The sequence below is a fragment of the Pseudorca crassidens genome, chromosome 13 (assembly GCF_039906515.1).
Source record: "Pseudorca crassidens isolate mPseCra1 chromosome 13, mPseCra1.hap1, whole genome shotgun sequence".
Classification (NCBI taxonomy): Eukaryota; Metazoa; Chordata; class Mammalia; order Artiodactyla; family Delphinidae; genus Pseudorca; species Pseudorca crassidens.
This window is the reverse complement of record NC_090308.1, coordinates 71,524,618-71,543,426: the sequence shown is the minus strand read 5'-3', so window position 1 is coordinate 71,543,426 and position 18,809 is coordinate 71,524,618. Positions and strand designations below refer to the sequence as shown.

At 41.8% G+C, this 18,809-nt stretch overlaps 1 protein-coding gene across 4 annotated transcripts in view; it reads right to left on the bottom strand.

The window, feature by feature from the left end:
• UBE3D (ubiquitin protein ligase E3D) overlaps positions 1–18,809 on the bottom strand; it is a 155,892-nt gene that overhangs the window by 5,708 nt on the left and 131,375 nt on the right. The gene's annotated exons all lie outside the window — the stretch shown is intronic.

The following is an 18,809-nucleotide window of genomic DNA, read 5'->3' as shown; positions in this document are numbered from 1 at the left end:
ATCACCCCTGCACTGCCCTACCGGCAACATGCCTCTGATCAAACAAGTTTATTCAGAAATGGAGTCACTAGAGTCCAGAAATGGAGTGTTTTCCTACAGTATCAATTCATTGACATTTTTAGTAGCAAAACCATTTCACCAAATAATATTTCAAGGAAGTCATGCTCATCCTGATCTATCATAATGTTGAGAAGCATAGGTGTTGAAGAAGACAATGTACTTGGGACAGCAGGACAGTTAGAAATTCCAGGAGGGGACACGAACCCACGTGGGGGACAAAAGAGCTTTCCATAGCAGAGAGCTGGTTTCTGGCATCTAAATAGGTTTATCTCAGTGATATTTTAAAATTCCTATTTTAGCTGTATATATTAATTTTTCTAACAGAGACGCAACCAAAGGAGAGACTAGCCTCATCCATGTAAAACACTTTCCAACCCGCTGTCAAGGAGGGAGGAGGGACTAGCTTGGGAGGCTGTGGCTGTGGATCCCACTGCTGAACAGTGGAAAAGCTCTGTGGAAACATCACGCAGGCAGTGATGAGATGCTGTAACGAGTGTTCCTGGGGCCGGGACTATTCAGGCGCGTAAGTGCAGAATTCTGTCAAGTAAGGAGAACGGCACAAAGTGAGCTCCCACACTTTTTCAGGAAAGGGCTAAGGAAGGTCGTAGCTGCCTCTGTAAACCCTCCTGGACAATTTTATCTCATACCTGAAGAGCCTTATTTGTGTTGGTTGGTATTCAACAAGTTCTTAACTGTAATGATTAAAACTTAGAGAAATCAAGACTTGTATTGCTCATTGTAATTTTTCGTTTTCATAACTGATCTATAAATATATTAGGTACAGACGAAATGAGAAACGCACAGAAAGAGGAAAATAAAATTTTTGCAACTTCATTATTCAGAGTAACTACTATTAAGCGTTTTGGATGTATCTTTTTAGATTTACTTTCTATGTATAACTGGACATTTCTGCATATGCTGTTTTGTAATATGTAGCTTCTTTTTAACTTAATGATATATTGTGGTAATCTTCCCATGACAGTGAATATTCTTCTATGATATTTTTAATGACTGTATTATATTCTGCTATATATCTGGGTCACTTAAAAAAAATAAAAAAGGATAAATGCATAACTTATTCCACCAGAAAGCAAACTTGAGGGGTTTTTTGGGGGCGTTGCGGGGGGGTGTGGATAAGTGAGGGGATGTTACTAACTGTTGGGCCCAGAGGACTTTGGCATAATCTGGCCTGGGTCCTCAAGGTGTCATCTCTGGACCAGACTTTTTTTTTTTTTTTTTAAATACAGGCAAATCTAATGTTTATTTTAGTCAATTCAGGCAGTCAATAATATGTATTCAACAGTCCTTAATACTAGGAATTCTGAGAAACTATAAAAAGCAATACATTTAACCAAATAACCAGAGTCATTTGTTTCTTTCAAGAAACTTAAATTTTTAACCTAATGATGAAGATATTATAGAGACAACTAGGTACACATGCAAACAATGGAACTATTACCCAGTGTTTACTAATAATACTGTCCCTGAGGTCTTTGTCAAAGGCTGTTAAGAATGAAGATTCGCTCTTTTTTCACTTCCATTCATTCATTTAAACAGCATTTATTATTACCTGACATAAATTGTCTTGTAAATGGGCAAATATGCCATGCATTACAATTCCTTTGTTCGTTCAAACATATGTTGAGACCCAGACACTAGGGCAAATACAAAATAAAGTAAGCTCTATTCCACTGGACGAGACTTAATGGCATCCCCTGGGAACTCAAATCCTCAAACAAATCCTCCTACATTCTAGACCTGCTCAACCAGAAACTCCAGGGGCGGGGCCCAGCAACGGGTCTCCTGTAGGTCCTCCAGGTGATTCTGATAAGCGCTAGAGTTGGAGAGCATTTTGCCCAGCTGAGCGAACTTAGAGAAGGTAACTGATGTATTTACAGTGGCACAGCTAATTAGAGGAACGACTCAAACACAGTTTTTCTAACTCCTAATCCAGTGCCTTCATTTCTGGCCACTGCAAAATGAAGACGCTGGTCTAGGGTATCCAAGAGTCCTTTAAAAAAAACATTTTTTTTTCTAGAAGACAACAAGATTGTCAAAACAAGGGAGAAAGAAACAAATTACGTCTAGACCAGTATCTTGATATTGATATAGATCGGGCCCAACATCTACAAAAGGAGGACTGAGCTATCTAGAGACTGAAGGGGCCAAATCTCTCAAACTGACCCACTGTGTAAAGCTAGTCTAGTAAGAGTTGAGAGAATGGTTTTTTTGGGGGGTGGGGTGGGGTGGGAGGGAAGAGCTTCTGATATGCCCTGATACAGTTTTCTTTTCTAAATCTACTTAACATGGGCATGTTTAGCAAACTTATTTGGTTCAGGTAAAGAAAATTGTCACAAATTTGACTTCAGAATAAGCTGGTAAAGAAGAAATCTCCCACGCATTGCTTGGAGTATGCCTATAAAACAGGATAGACATTCTAGAAAACAGTTTGGCAGTCTTTAAAAACTAAACATGTACATAATTACTGTATGACCCAGCAACTGCAGTCTTGGACCTTTATCCCAGAGAAATGAAAACTTTATGTTCACACAAACAGCTGTACATGAATGTTCATGGCAGCATCATTTTAAGAGCCAAAACCTGGAATCAGCCCAGATGGATGCTTAAGGGTGGTACATCCACACCGTGGATACCTACTCCACACTAACAAGCAGCGAATTGTTGATACATGCAACAACTTGGAAGATTCACCAGGGAGTTACGCTAGGCTCAAAAGGTTATGTACTGTAAAGTTCCATTTATACAACATTTTTGAAATGACAAAATTTCACAAACAGAGGACAAGGTAGTGGTTACCAGGGGTTGGGGATGGTGAGAGGAGGGAGGGTGTGATTATAAAAGGACAACATGAGGGATCCTGGTGCCAACGGAACTGTTCAGTGTCTTGACTGTGGTGGATGCACAAACAGACCCAGGTATACAATTACACAGAACGTCATACACTTGCACACACATACGCAAAGGAGTACACATACAACCAGGGAAATCTGAGTAAGATGGGAGGACTGCACCATGTCAATACCCCAGTACCATAGTTCTGTAAAATGTTACCACTGGGGGAAACTGGGCAACGTGTGCAAGTGATCTTTCAAACTCTTTCTTACAGCTACGAGTGACTCTATCATTCTTTCACTAAAAATTTCGACTAAAATAATGCCACAATACTTTGCAAATGACCTTGTGTAGCTTACTCCAATCCAGTTACCTAGAGTGTCGCTCTGAGATGCGTTATTCAAAGTCTTGTTCACACTGATGTTATGGCTAATATATCACTGTGATCCCATTTTCCTCAGTGGAATGACCTGAGTAAGCTGGTAAGTTAATTTTGGAATGAGTCCCGAAGCAGACGGCTACAGTGAGACACAACACCGTTATATTTAACACGGGTTGGGCTGACAGTCTGGCATAAAATGCTTAGGTTACACATAACAGCACCTGAAATCTTAGCTTGTATATGAAGTACTTATTCTAAATAGTCCACTAAGCACAATTTTTTGTTTTTTTTATTGCCCTGGAGTAAATAACGAGAAAAAATTCTGGCATTTTTAAAACCCAGAATTGCTATAACAAATTTCCCAGACACATAAGAGGCACTGGACAAATATTTTTTTCAGACTGAATACATTAGATTATAACTCTAATTTTAATCTTAAAATTAACAGTATCTTACAAAAGATTTGGAGAAAGAGGAAAACAGAGAGCGTCTGTTTGTTTCTTGTAATTTGGTTAACTGTGAATTCACGTCCTTTTTTTTTAACCTACCAACAGAGACTTAATTTTTTTAATAGTTTGTATAAGCCCTTTAGTAAATGTTAATATGTTTTTTACGCAGTGAAGAAATTAAGTGCATTATTTTTTTCCTGTTTCCCCAAAGACTCTAATATTATTACTATGTGGGTCTATTTCCATATGGTTTTAAGATGCATTTTTCTCATATTGATTATCACATGTGCATATTTTTTATATCATAATAAACATTTTTAGGTGCTGCTCAGTAAGTCTTTATTCTTATTTTAATAGCTGCAAAACAGTCCATCATAACAATCTATTACAAATTTAAGTTGTTCCCAGGTTTGTTAATATCAAAAGTAATAATGGGGCTTCCCTGGTGGCGCAAGTGGTTGGGAGTCCGCCTGCCAATGAGGGCGACACGGGTTCGTGCCCCGGTCTGGGAAGATCCCACATGCCGCGGAGCGGCTGGGCCCGTGAGCCATGGCCGCTGAGCCTGCGCGTCCGGAGCCTGTGCTCCGCAACGGGAGAGGCCACAACACTGAGAGGCCCACGTACCGCAAAAAAAAAAAAAAAAAAAAAAAAAGTAATAATGAAGTAGTTACTATCGTGTTTATAATTTTTTTCAATTTTTAGAATATTCCCTTAGGATAGAGTCCCAGAAATGAGATTATTAGATTGAAATGTATGAGTATTAATCTAATTTGATACATATTTTTTCCAATGAGCTGTACCAACTGGTAATGCCACCAGCATCCTATCTTTTTTTAAAAAAATTAGTACTAATTTAATAAAAGGAAATGACATCTCATGCTCTTTGAATTTATTTAATTGCTATGAGTTTAAACATTCTCCCAAACGTTTGTTTAATAACATTCTCCCAAACGTTTGTTTAATAAACATTCTCCCAAACGTTTGTTTCTTGTAATTTGGTTAATCGTGAATTCACATCCTTTTTTTTAACCTACCAACAGGGGGCTTAATGTTTTTAATAGTTTGTATAAGCCCTTTAGTAAATGTTAATATGTTTTCTATGCAGTGAAGAAATTAAGTGCCAGGCAGCATCCCATTAAATCTTTATAAAATCCACTTGAATTAAATATCTAATTTAATTGTCTCTGGATTATAAATGAGGAACTGAGGTTCAGAGAAGCTGAGTAACTTCTGCTCACTGCTATAAGCTAGTAACAAGGCTGGGTGTGCAATCGGGTCTTTGTTTCTGAGCCTAGTATTCATTCCATCATCAAAGCTCCCTTCCATCTAATTATGGTGAGAGATAATTGCAAGTAACTTTAGTTGAAGAAAGAATCCATTATATTCCAATTTTAAAACAGATTTAGTAGCAGTTGAAATGATGCAGTCGCTCTTATTTGTTAAGCAGAAAGCAGATTACTTCTTTACGGTTAGATGTAAGGAGGAGAAAGAAAAAGAAGAGCAAATTCAAGCCCTTCCTGTAAAGACAAAATAATTCCTTGATTCTAAGAGGAAAGCTTCCGGCAAGTGAGGAGAGCCTGCAGGATAAATGAGAAACCAGCCTGAAACCTCAGAAAGGAATTTTTGTCTGTAAGTTTAGCAAGCAGGATAAGTTACATTGGCATAGTTTAGTCAGTTCAGTAGAAAAGATTATGACTTGGAATAATCAAACAACAGTTAAGGCCTAGTGAGAAATGGATCACATTGGAACCAGATGCTTATTTTCTTTAGCCACTTATTCCTTAGACATTACTTTGAAAATATAATATTAAAGATACATGAATCTTTAAAAAGGAAAGCATGCTAATATATCCATTTTTAAATAAATACCATTTATTTCTTAAGCCTGTTATTTGCAGTTGCTGGAAATAGGGCTCATAAAACTGTAATTTATTTATTTTAAAGGAGGAGCATGAGGATGTCATAACTACAAAATGAAACAATAGTAAATGTGTGCGGAAGGGAGCACAATGAAGAGGATAATGCTTTGTGATTTTTTTTTTTTTCCCTTTTTGCTTGGAAAGTAAAGAGGGGTTCTTGTATATAAAACTGTTGGTGGAGTGTCTCCAAGTTAAGAACAACTCAGTGTATGGGAACAGAAAAGGGCACATACTCATCAAGGGCTCCCAGGGTTCAAAGTGGTAAGTTTTACACCTGCCATTCTAAGCTCCACGAGAAGCCAGAGGAAATCAGGTAGACACGAGGAGAGTGCAGACTGGTGAAGTCTAACTGATGTGGAAAGCTGGAGACAGAGTACATGAAGCTGAGAAGTAAAGACAGATTGGTGTGAGAAGGTGGTACTCTGTACAGAGAGCAAAGATTCGGACCAAGGGAAAGATGACACTGAATCCCTTCCCTGACTCCTCCAAGCTGAGAGCCTCCTCTCCCTCCAGTTCTGCCCACCGGTGGCCGTGGGGACTAGTGACAAAGGACATCAATGGCCTGGCAGGCCCTGGAATGGACAAGACCTCAAAAACTGAAAGAGACGATTATTATTATTATAACTAGATGTTAATGTTTTATGTATTTTAAATATTGCTACAGATGCTGTTCATGAATAAATTCTTCTCTGCTGTTCATGAATAAATTCATGCTTCTTTAATTATTTTTAAAGGAAGAAGCACAATTGGCTGATTGTGTATAAAAAACCTCCAAGGCTTACATAAGGCTTTCTCTCGCTTATACTATCCTATGACAATAGTATCTACCAGGGACAGGGACTGACATTGCACACATTACGTCTGAAGAAAAAACTGCAAACCTATAATGTCTGCACACGGAAGAATGTAGATGGCTTAGTGTAAAATATCACCAGCTACTAGAAAAATAACTCTGAGCCCAGAGGCCACTGACAGGATTGTGTAGAGAGGGTGTGTGTGACGGAAAGCACTCCAAGTGGTTCAAACCAGCACATCCTTGGTTAGAGATATAATTCATTCCATGGAAATTCAGTTCTGAACCCAGGATTATTGACTAAGCCATGGGTGTTTAATACATGAAACTATCTGGCTGAATTTACCAATAATTAGGCTTCTCCCCAATATATCCAACTTATAACATTAACTAGAAAGAAGAGTCTGACTGATTATTCATCGAGGCACTCTGTAAAGCAGCGGGAGTGAATGGATGGACCTAAACATGACTTATAACCACTCATCATTAGTGGACTGGACTCTTCTGGCTTCTGGGGCATTGAATACTTGGAGATGACGAATGCTCAACTATATTTTGTTGGGAAATACCAGTAACCTTTAAAATCAGCTAATTGCCTTCAAATGCTGGCCTTCAGAGTTCACCATGCCAGCTTTCCACAGAAATGCACGTTCTATGAGATGGCATCACAGATTGACTGAAGAACTTGCATACTTCAGCATACTTCAATCAAGTAACAGCTGGCACAATTTATAGCTGAAAGAGGCTTCCTGGCTTTAGGAGAAAGACTGTATGTCATTTCCAGAGGCAACACAGTCAGGTTACCCAACCTCCGTGCCTGAGTTTCTTCATCTGTAAGATGGGGCTTCTCTCTTCTTCTGGTGGGTCAAGGATGGTAGGAGATACTGTGATGTCTGTGACTGGCCCCAAGGAGGTCCTCTCTTCCCCACGCGGATGATGGGGAAAGCTTATTCAGCCAAAAGCCTCCCTCCCCCTACCTAAATGGGGTCTGAACATCATGACTCACTGAGCTGCAAAATGAACATCAAGTATCTACGGGTCTTTTACGACAAAGTGCGAAATAATTTTTTCAGGATTAGAGAGGTTCTGAGATGAGACCCAGAAACAATTTTGATCTGAGGAGAGGAAGGACTGGGAAGCCATGAGAAAATAATGTCCTACATTCTGATGGGAAGTGGAGAAAATTTTGAAACTCATATATTGTTTCAGGTGTCTTTAACTCACCTAAATTGCTAAAAGGTGGTGAGCATAACCAAGTATTCCACAGTCTGCTGTGTTCTCAGAACTATTCCATTTGGTATTTTTAAAGACAAGACCTATAAACACTTGAAAAATGTTCTCTATTTTCTACTGGTTTAGGGGTGAAAAAATTTTCTTTGAAAAGAAAAAATGTATTTTTTAAAATTCCCCCGAATTTTCTTTGAGGTCATCTTTCTAAAGTATGAGAAATGAATGGAAAAGGAGAGTGGGCCCAGTTGGGGGTCCCTCAGTAAGGGTTTGGGGACAACCAAGACCCCACATAAGTGTGCACGATCTCACTCCTTTTCTCGAGAACCCTTGGTTCATAACATTAGTATGAAGCAAATGTGGAGAGAAAAATGTTGGGGACTGGTTACATCAGCGAGTTACTATCTTTTCATTTTGACAAACTTATGAACAAACCCATCAAGACAGGGCACCTCTTTGTAATGTACAAAAAATATTGAATCACTATGTTGTACACCTGAAACTAATATAATATTGTAAGTCAATTTTACTTCAATTAATAAAAAAAGACAGGGCTCTTCACTCAAGTCCCACCACCCCCAGCAGTCACCTCTCCCTGTTCAAACTTCTGCCGGTTAATCCACGACACCAACAATCTGCGGGGCACTTGGCTGTTTTTTGTTTGTTTTTAACTTATAAAAGATTTCAAATATTAACATATTCTCTAGTCAACAGAATAGTATAATAAAATCACAAATATTACCCAGAAACAATAATTACCAACTCATGGCCATTTTGTTTCATCCAAAGCCCTGCCACAGAACTCTTTTGAAGCAAATCCCAGACCTATTATTTTGTATATAATTCAGTGTGTGTCTCTGAAAGAGAAGGACTGGGATAAAAATAAAACCACAATGCCATGACCACATCTAAAACATTAATAATAATTCCTTAACATAATCAAATATCCATTCAGTGATCAAGTTTCCCCAACTAGCTCATAAAATTTTTGAACAGCTGGTGTTTGTTCAAATCAGAATCGAAACATGTCTAAGTAGTGTTACAATGGATTCATACGTCTTTTGAGTTTCTTTTAAATCATGAGTTCCTCTTCTCTTTTTTCTCCCTTTGATTTTTATGTTTTGAAGAGATCAGATCTTTCGTCTGCCGGGTTTTCCATAGACTGGAACGTGGTGAGTGTTTTTTGTTTGTGTTTTTAGTGTCACTATAAACTCATGGATTTAAAATACATCTGATACGCTTTAATCTACTACAGTCTTTATTTGTATTAATGCTCACATCATCCCATCTTTGTTAGCGAGAATCTCTTCAATTCAGAGCCTAAGTCCTGAGGACATGATCTTAGTAGTTTATATTGGTTTTTTGTTTGTTGGTTGGGTTGGTTGGTTGGTTTGCTTTCTGGTAGGATGGGACTCAGCCTCATCTTATCTCAGACATGGAATCAGCCATTCTCCGGAGAAGCCTAGGTCCTTCAGTGAGGAATGGTATTTGGAGATAAGAACTTGAGCGCCTTACTGCTTCAAAAAGTTCCTTGGACACGTTACCTCATGTGTACGCATATACACCCGCTACCCACCTCTGGGGGCCACCATGTTCCCTTTTCAAAGTGCACTCAGACCCTATTCAGAAACCAGGTCCTCAACTACTCAGAGATGAACCTCTTTGTCTGGTTACCTAAGGAGGACAGGTTAGAAAAATACCACCTTAGCAACAGAGAGAGAAACTGAAACCAAGGAAAGATCATGAGGCCCTTCCTTTTCCACTGGAACTGAAAGGAAATAGTTAAGTTCTGTTATCAGAACTTAGATGGAAAAAGGAATCTTTCTAGATAGAGAACTGAATTTTTTTTTTTTTAACTAGGTAAAGACCTTCTTGTATGAGTAAAAGAAAAATGCTTCCAGAAAAAGGCTGATCAAGGAGGTCCCTTGGGCATGGAATGATAAAGGTGCCTTGCATGGACAGGTCCCTGCTGTTAATTTGTTTGTCAAAGCTGTGGAAGAATGAGGCGGGCGGGGAACGGTCACTCCGTGGAGTCTGAGCACTGGAAGTCCGTCCCAAAGACAATAAAAGTCGTTTTGTAAACTTGTCTGGCTAATTAGGAAGAGTATTTCTGCCCTCACTAAAGGAAAATACCCTATAACCCTCACAGTATGTCTGGAACAGAGAAAAAAAATGAAAAAATGGAAGGGCACGCGTCACAGTAATTTTGATAATTTAGAGCAAACGTATTCAGATGGCAAAATGTTTCCCAGCCCCTCAGCAGCAGGAGCAGGTTCCCGTAAAACCTGAACCTATTATCGGCGGTGGGGTCTGGGGGGAGTGTAACGGGGACTCCTCCAAATCAACCATAAAAAGCCTTACAACAGACACTTCACAAAAGAATGTAAATAACCAAAGAGCACCAGGGAGATGCAAATAAAAATCATAATGAGATGCCCACCAGAATAGCTACAATAAAAACCACTGGCAGCACCAAATGATGACGCTGTTGATGATGATACGGAACAACGGCAATGCTCGTACGCAGTTGCTGGGAGTGTAAAATGGCATAACCACTTTGCAGAAGCGTCTGGCGGTTTCTTAAAAGTTAAACGCACGTTTACCCTACAACCCGGCAATTCCACTCCTAGATATCTACTGAGAGAAATGAAAACATGTCCACAAAGAGCCTTTATCAGACTGTTCACAGCAACCTTATCAAAATAGCCCTCAATCAGAAACAGCCCAGGTATCCATCAAGAGCAGAATGTATTAACAAATTGTGGTTTTTTCATACAATGGACCACTATTGTGCAATAAAAAGAAGAGTGAGCCACGGATAAATGCAATAATGTGGATAAACTGCAAACACATCATGTTAAGTAAAAGAGACTAGACCAAAAAAAAAGAGTATACACTATACGATTTAATGTATACAAAGTCCAAATATAGGCAAAATGAATCTATGATGATAGAAATGAGAGACACTGGTTTCGGGGGAGGGAGGATGAATAAAAAGGCCTGAAGGGAACTTTCTGGAGGAATGGATATGATCTGTATCTTCTTTCTGGATGGGAGTTACATGGGTGTATGTACAGCAGTGGTTCTCAACCACGGGTGGTTTTGCTACCCAGGGGACATGTGGCAACGCCTGGAGACACTTTTGATTGTCACCCCCCAGGAGGGGATGCTACTGGCGTTTAGTGACTAGAGGCCACGGATTAACAGACAGCTCCCTACAAGAAAGAATTATCTATTCCAAAATATCAACGGTGCCAAGGCTGAGAAACCTAGTGTATATACAGTGGTCAAAACTCATCAAACGGAACAACTAAAATCTCCACATCCTATTGAATGTTAATTATCACCAAAAGAAAGAAAGAAAAAAGAGCTCAATAACCTCTCTCCTCACCCCAAAATATAGGTGCAGGATGAGACTGGGGGAAAAAAAAGTTCACATTTCAATTCTGTGAGTTCAACTGCTCAAAAAACGTATTTCAATATCGAAATCATGCTCAGTTAATGTTGATTGAAATTTTAAAATCTTGGGCAAACTTCCAGTTCCGCATGTAAGGAGCTTGGAAGTTGCCATTCCATCCTAACAAGTAAAAAGCTGAACAGACTGAAAAATCAACAGCTCTTGGATCCGTAAGGGAGAGGAGGACACAGGGCAAACCGAGACTGGAGAGACAGGACAAGGCCGGGATTCAAGGCTTACTGGAGGAGAGGTTTACTAGAGGGAGCCGCAGCCAAGGTAGGAAACCTGGGCTGTAATCGACAAACCGCTGGACGCTCAGTGTGCACCGGTCTGAGAGTGAAAAACTGCAAGGGGATCCAGTCATGATGGGTCCCACCGTTGTGTGAGATTTACCTCCAGAGGCTCGACCCAGGTTCTCACAGTAAATATGGGAGAAGAATCCCCTTGAGCTTCCAGAGAGGGGAGGGGAAAAGGAACCATTTTGAAATATGCCAGAGTCCTCCGCTCTTAACAAGGTTTGCCCTCGGGGGGCGGGCGGGGCGACAACTAGTTAACCAGTATCTAACCTGCTGGGCGTTATTAGAGCCTAACTGACCTGGGGAAAGGGCAATGACCAACTCCAGCCCAATCTGGCCGTCCCGTACCACCGAAGGGGGGAGAAAAAAAATTAAAACTTGATATAAAAACGTCCAAAAAAATTATACCGGGGGAAAGATGGACGGAGTATGGGCAGTCCTCTCCACAACTCTCCCTTCAAACACACCCTTCCTATCTCCCCTCTCCCACTGGTAAAACTCACACCGTGGGCTGCTCCACTTAAAACTTCCTGAAGGAATTACATTTGGGCCTCTGGGAAATGTTGATATGGTTGTGCACAGACAGCCCTGGGTGATAAAAACAGTGGGGGGCAGGGAGCCCGCCTGGCCCTTCAGCCTCAGCATCTAATCACCCAACCCAGACTCCACGCTCTTCCCGCCCATGGTTCTGAGCTCACGAACGTCACGGGACGCAGCGGCAGGGCGAGCCAGGCGTGGAGCTGGGTGAGGGCTTCCCGCCATCGCACAGGTCACAGTAACAAGCTGCCAGCTGATTTCCACGGTTCTCCCTGAATCTCAGGAAATTTCTGGTACAAAGTAAAAAGTTGTGCTTAAGTGGAAAAAGAAATGGATCCGGAAACGCTATGCGTAAACTAGTTTATGGTACGGGTGCCGTTACCTCTGATGTTTGTAGAAAACAAGCAGCTCATGACTCAGGTTACTAAAGTTGAATTTCAAAAACATTTTTTCCCTCGGGGGGAGTCTGAACTGTATACAATTAGCCTTCGTGCCAGTGAGTTTCATTCCCTACTGCTTACAGTAGCACCCAGAATACATTTTACACTGAAGTCTGGAGGCAGCCCTGAGTCGGCTGTGCACCTGTACACCTAAGCCAATCAAGAGACAGATTACTCAGAAATGCCTCTGGTGGAGATGCTGCAGAGCTCCTTCAACATTCTGGCCTTCTCCCAGACCAAGAACTTTTCCCTCAAGTTTGAATTAACTGACTTTTAACACAAGCATGCACGTCTACTTCCCTTCCCTTTATGCAGGAGGAAGTAGCTGCTTCGACTTCTGGCCGGGCGAACGAGAACTCCAAGTTGCAAAAACCGCCCTCAAAGACTGTATCCCTCGCTCACTCTCAGAAGCCTGAAGTTCTGTGCTTGTCTCTAACCTCCGCGTTGATTCTCCAGGAGGCGAGCTCTCTGAGCAATAAAGCCCATTAGCTAAATTCTTTTGGAAACCTGACAACCTCACACTGAGCCCTGGTTCCTGTGGGCACATCTGCTGCCCAGCAGGGGAGTGAAATTGGATGTGTTTTAGACGCACATCTAAAGAGAGTTTTAGACGTGGTAGGTGGTGGACAAGAAAGGCACCTTTACACTTTGGCCACCATCTCTGGCCTATTCAAATACTCCAGCTTTACCATCATCCATTCAATACTTGAACTGCTGATTCCAGGGAGCTACTTCGTAGGGCGGGATTCACAAAAGAGACAAAGCCCCAGTGATGTTTAATTCCCAAACCTTGCATGCAACACAGCTCCATGGAATGTTCAACAGCCCTTGCCCATGCACAGGGACACTGGGGGTGGGGGTGGGGGGAGGGAGACGGGGGAGGACCACATGCCTCTTCTTGCTGACACTTGGTGTTCGTTTTCCCAGTAAAAACCATTTTTATCCCCCCACCCTCCACCCCATAAAAGGCAAACCTGCAATGTGGGATAGTAATGTCTTATCTAAATTTCTGTCTATCCCTCCATGGGGTCTTGCACGCAGGAGGCTTTCAATAAATATTTGTTGGCTGAAATGAATAAATGATGGAATTAATGAGTTATGTAACTAGATTCCAGGCTAAGTTCTTTTCTATGGAGGTGTCAAAAAAAAAAAATGTTTAATAGGATGGAGCTAAAAACAGAGTGGGAATTTTGATATTTTCAACTCTAACGCTTCCATGCTACTGGGCAAAGCCTCACCCTGGCCGAAATGGGACTTGGCTTAGAAAACATTGCTTACAGCTTTGCCCAGCACTGCTTCACAGCCTCAAGGTTGAGACCGAGGGGCAGAGACCCTCACTGCCCTTCCCAGCTCTGTGAAGAGGTAACTATCAGAAGGTAGGGGCCTGGGGATTCCGTGGTGATTTTGCTTCCTACAAAGGTTGCTTGTTGGGGTAACGTAAGAATCCAAGAATTAGAATGGGGTGATAACCATTTTCATGATGAAAACACAAACTTAAAGACAACCTCAATCATCCAGTGATTTAAAATGTAGAAACTCAGTCGGGTGGTGACATTGACAAGGTGAAAGTGTTCCCAGTGTGATTCTGAACACTGAGGCACCGTCTGGGTCTTAACAATGACCATGAGGCCCTACTGTATAGCACAGGGAACCCTTCTCCATACTCTGTAATGACCTACATGGGAAAAGAATCTAAAACAGAGTGGATATATGTATATGTATAACTGATTCACTTTGCTGTACAGAAGAAACTAATACAACATTGTAAATCCACTCTACTCCAATAAAATTAAGACAAACAAACAAAAAACAATGATCGTGGCTCACCAAGCTTACATGGGTTTGCTTTCCATGCACATTTTGTAAGTCATCCTCGTCTAACTCGAAAGATCTAATCCCACAAGATCACCTCTAATTAGTGATGATGCACTCTTAGAAGACAAATATAGACACCAGAGGGGATGCATCAGCGGTCTTAAAATAATTAATGCTTATCCTCACAAGGCCACCTACACCAAGGCACTTGGGAACAGTTCACCATAGCCATGTCATAGAAGGATGGCAAAATCATTTTTCTTACCTGCAGAAGTAGGTCACAGCAAGAGCCTTTGGCAAAGGAACCCGAGTGGACACTGAATGGGTTTTGTGACACAATCTTTTCATTTTTCATCTCAATGCAAGACTTAATCGTTGGTTCACTGTACTCGCTAATCATCCCCCTCCATGGTAACAGGACCGGAACGAGGCTTGGAAGTGCAGTATTTGGGGACACAGCGAAAAGCCCCATTACCAGAATACTGCTGCTACATTGAATAACCAGAGCTCAAGCATTTCAGGCAGCCACTGGGTTTTGTTGTTTTATTTCCAATGATATGAAAATAAAACCAATCATCATAAACCAGCACACCCATCCGGAGTCTGAGCTAGGCAGTCCAGAAGCACAGAGGCTAACGGTTACAGCATTTCACACAGAAACCTTTTCAACTCCGCATACAGCCCCCATGTGGGACATTTTATTTCTTTTGAGACTTCTATTTAAACTCAACCATTCAGACTTTCCAAAAACAACGTGAGTTATGTGCATTTCACTAGTGCTACTGCCTTCTGAATAATGAATGCCTTTCTCAGTGAGGATGAAGGAGGTAGAGAAAAGAGGTAGACAGTAGCAAGAAGGGGAACCATGACATTCGCAAGTACTGTGTGATCTCAGGAAACCTCATCAGAGGGGCTGAAACGCACCTCATCTAAAGCTTTGTCCTGCCATCCCTCAGAAAGGCTCAACCTGCTTCCTGTACCAGCAGCTTCTCCCTGGCTAATGCTGTGTCTCCTGACCATCAGGCACGTGTGTTCGGACTAACTGACGGTGGACTTTCTTCCTGGGGCACGGACAAACTGTCTCTAGGACACCAGGCTTCTCTGCTAACTCTGTGGTCTTATCAACCTACCTTTTTTCTTTTTTTTTTTTTAATTGAAGTATAGATGATGTACAATATTATGAAAGTTGCAGGTGTACAATATACTGACTCACAATTTTTAAAGGCTATATCCCATTTATAGTTATTATAAAATATTGGCTATATTCCCTGTGTTGTAAATATATCCGTGTAGCTAATTTTATACAGAATAGTTTGTACCTGTTAATCCCCTCCCCCTATATCACCCCTCCCCCCACTGGTAACCACTAGTTTGTTCTCTGTATCTGTGAGTCTGCCTCGTTTTTGTTATATTCACCATGTTGTTGTATTTTTACCTGTCTTTAAAGGGATGTGCTCTGAAGTTCTGGTAAGGGCTAGAACCCATTCTCTGGCTCCAATTCAGAGTTACTCATTTCGTACAGTCCTTCCTCCCCGCCCCCCCAAAATGCACTAAAAAGCTTTCCTCTGTCCTTTTTCTCCCCCTTACTTTCTTCTTGCTCAGAGCAATCCTATTTCATTTTTCACAGAATATGATTTTCTGTGTTCGCTTTATCATTTTTACCCCCTCAGTGTCATTAATGACCTTCGCGCTATTAATAACCTTCAGTTATTCTATGGTTTTTCCTTCCACCTTCATCCTTATTTTGCCCCCATTTCAGAGCTGAAGGACAACTGTACAATGAGTAAATTTTAAAGTTGTGTCACGGTTCCCCTAGGGACAGTCTCCTTCCTTGCGCTATTAAGTTGGAAAATGGCTTTTTAGAAAAAAATCAAGGTTTTTGTCACAGAGCAGGTGCAATCATTACAATGTGAAATTAGTCCTTTTTCCAGTGAAAGTGGTGCAATACTTTACTTGTAACTGCACAAAGGGATTTAGGAAATGGAATATAAAAAAAAACCTATCAAGAGCTTTAGAGGGTTATGTGCAAAGTTATATGATATTTTGTTCATGCAATATAGACAATAAAGCCATGCCGCTGTGGAATGCCAAAGTTTTGCTTTCTGGATTCACCAATGCGAAATCAGTTCATTTAAACTTTGGAGAATGACCTGCTTTTCATTCATGCACACATCCATGTCGTCTCTGTTCCCCATGTTCACTGGGCTCCTCCAATGTGCCAGGCAGGGTGATGAATTTTAAAAAAGCAAAAGAACAAAAAGAAATCTTTTTTATCCTGAAAAGCATGTCGACGGTTATCCCCTATTCTAGGCAAGCCGCTCACTTCAAAAATTATCTCATAAGTTGTATGTACTTGCAGAAAATGAGGCGGCACGGTAATAATAAACCTGCCTGCAGGCAGATTCACTGAGGCAGATGTGGTTTTACAGCACTCTGTAAAACCCATGACTGTTTCACTAGTTAATAACTGGCAGCCCAGTGGGCTTGGACCACAGTGGGAGAAAGGCAACCAGGCCTTGCTCTGTGGTTTGCTGCTTGTCTGGCTTTGACTTAGCCTCTCTGAGCCTCAGTTTCCTCCTGTGAAAAACAGGACCAGCTGCACCAGTTTCCAAAGAGTGGTTCTTAGGATTGACTGAGATAAAATCCACAAGGCTTCTATTACTGGGCCTGTCGCAAAGTCGATGCTCCATACATTACAGTTTTAGCAGCATCATTATGACTGGAGTTTACAGCAGGGCAGACATGACAGCCCTAAATCAAGGCATTCTTTTTTTCTCAGAAGGAGGATGACAGGGCTAATTTCAAGGAGGCAGAGAAGACAGGTTGAAAATTAGGGTCTCCCTCGTCCTAGCCCCACCCCACTTCTCTGAGTTGGGCACCTACGTACCCCAATTACTCATTATCTCCACGAATGCCCTTCTGCATCAGCACCCCAGTCACTGACCCCTCCCTTTCACCACGATCTTTTCCTCTATCTAGCACAAACTTATTGAGAGATAGCTTAACTCAGGGAAGTAGCTGACCACTTTACATGAGTCAAAGAAAAGGAAGAGGGGGCTTCCCCGGTGGCGCAGTGGTTGAGAGTCCGCCTAACGATGCAGGGGACGCGGGTTCGTGCCCCGGTCCGGGAAGATCCCACATGCCGCGGAGCGGCTGGGCCCGTGAGCCATGGCCGCTGAGCCTGCGCGTCTGGAGCCTGTGCTCCACAACGGGAGGGGCCACAACAGTGAGAGGCCCGTACCGCAAAAAAAAAAAAAAAAAGAAAGGGAAGAAAATAAATCAATTTTCTTTTTGTTTGTGATGGAGATGACAGAAGAGGTAAAGAAGGACACAGAGATAACTGGACTAAAAAAAATAAATAAATAAGGGACTTAATGATCCAAACTTAACACCAGAAACTGATGCTCGCTTGCGGAGAGGCCTATCGATTTCATGTGTTCGCCTCAATTTGGCTCACAAAACTATAGAACACTAGAGCTGGAAGAGATCTCAAAAATCATTCAGTCAAACCCCATCCTTTTAGAGCTAAAGAAACTGAGGCCCAAAGAAGTCTTATAAGATGTGTTGAAGGCAACCCAGCTCATCGCTGCAGACCTACAACTAGACTAGGTTTCTTACAGTTTCATTCCAAACAGAATTTCAAATGATTTGGGTGCAGTGTGTTTAGGTGGTTGAGGTTATCCTATTTTGTCTCTGTTTGTTGCTATTGTCTTCACTTAGCATGAAAAAGATGTAGTCTGACTGGGTAAGTCTGGACTGGTGGGATTTACTTTAAGTGCCCAGTGATGGTGATGGAGTGGTCCGTGAATGCCCTGAGATTGCAGGCAGAATTATACGTGGATGGACATTTTTCTAGGAATAGGGTAAGAAGCTTTAACACGCTCTCAAAGGTGCCAGCGAGCAAAACAAAGTTAAGCGAGTGGACTAGGCAGAGAAGAGAGTGGTGAGCCCAGTGTTTCCACGCTCTGCAGGCAGGGTGCTTCCAGTGCGGACCTGGGGGGTACGGGAGGGGTAGGGAGAAGCTGGCTGGCAGAGCAGACTCCGCCGTCCACCTTGGCGTCAAGCAGTGTGGCTTTACCTCCTACCTTCTTTCGAGATTCACGTTCTGCTCAGTTTGCTGAAAGAAAGCCTTCTGCTGCTGGGAGGAGGGAGACTGAAAACCACTGTTACAGCACGCCTATAAAATCTCAGCGAAGGTGTGAGCTCCTGTCCATAATAATTTACAGCATTCTGCCAAGAGCGCCCCTTCTCCTGACTGTCTCTGTTGCTGTTCTTTTTACTCTCATGTTTAACAATCAAGATGATAGATACCTCTTGCCTTCTCAACATCTTCATGAGTTCCTGCCGTTGGCAAGAAAATAAGGGCCAGGCATCGCAAGTGGCTAGAAAAAAAGAGCCTGAGTCCACCTTTTCTCATTCTGAGAGGATGATGGAAATTACTTTTTCTGTTTCTCTGGCATCTCACAGGCTGACCTGCGTCCCAAAGGCCTAGGTGCTGCTATAGATGCATCAGAATCCCTGAGGGATTGTCCACCTTTTTCTTTTTCTATCACCAGAGAAATGCTGTCCCCTCCATTTTTC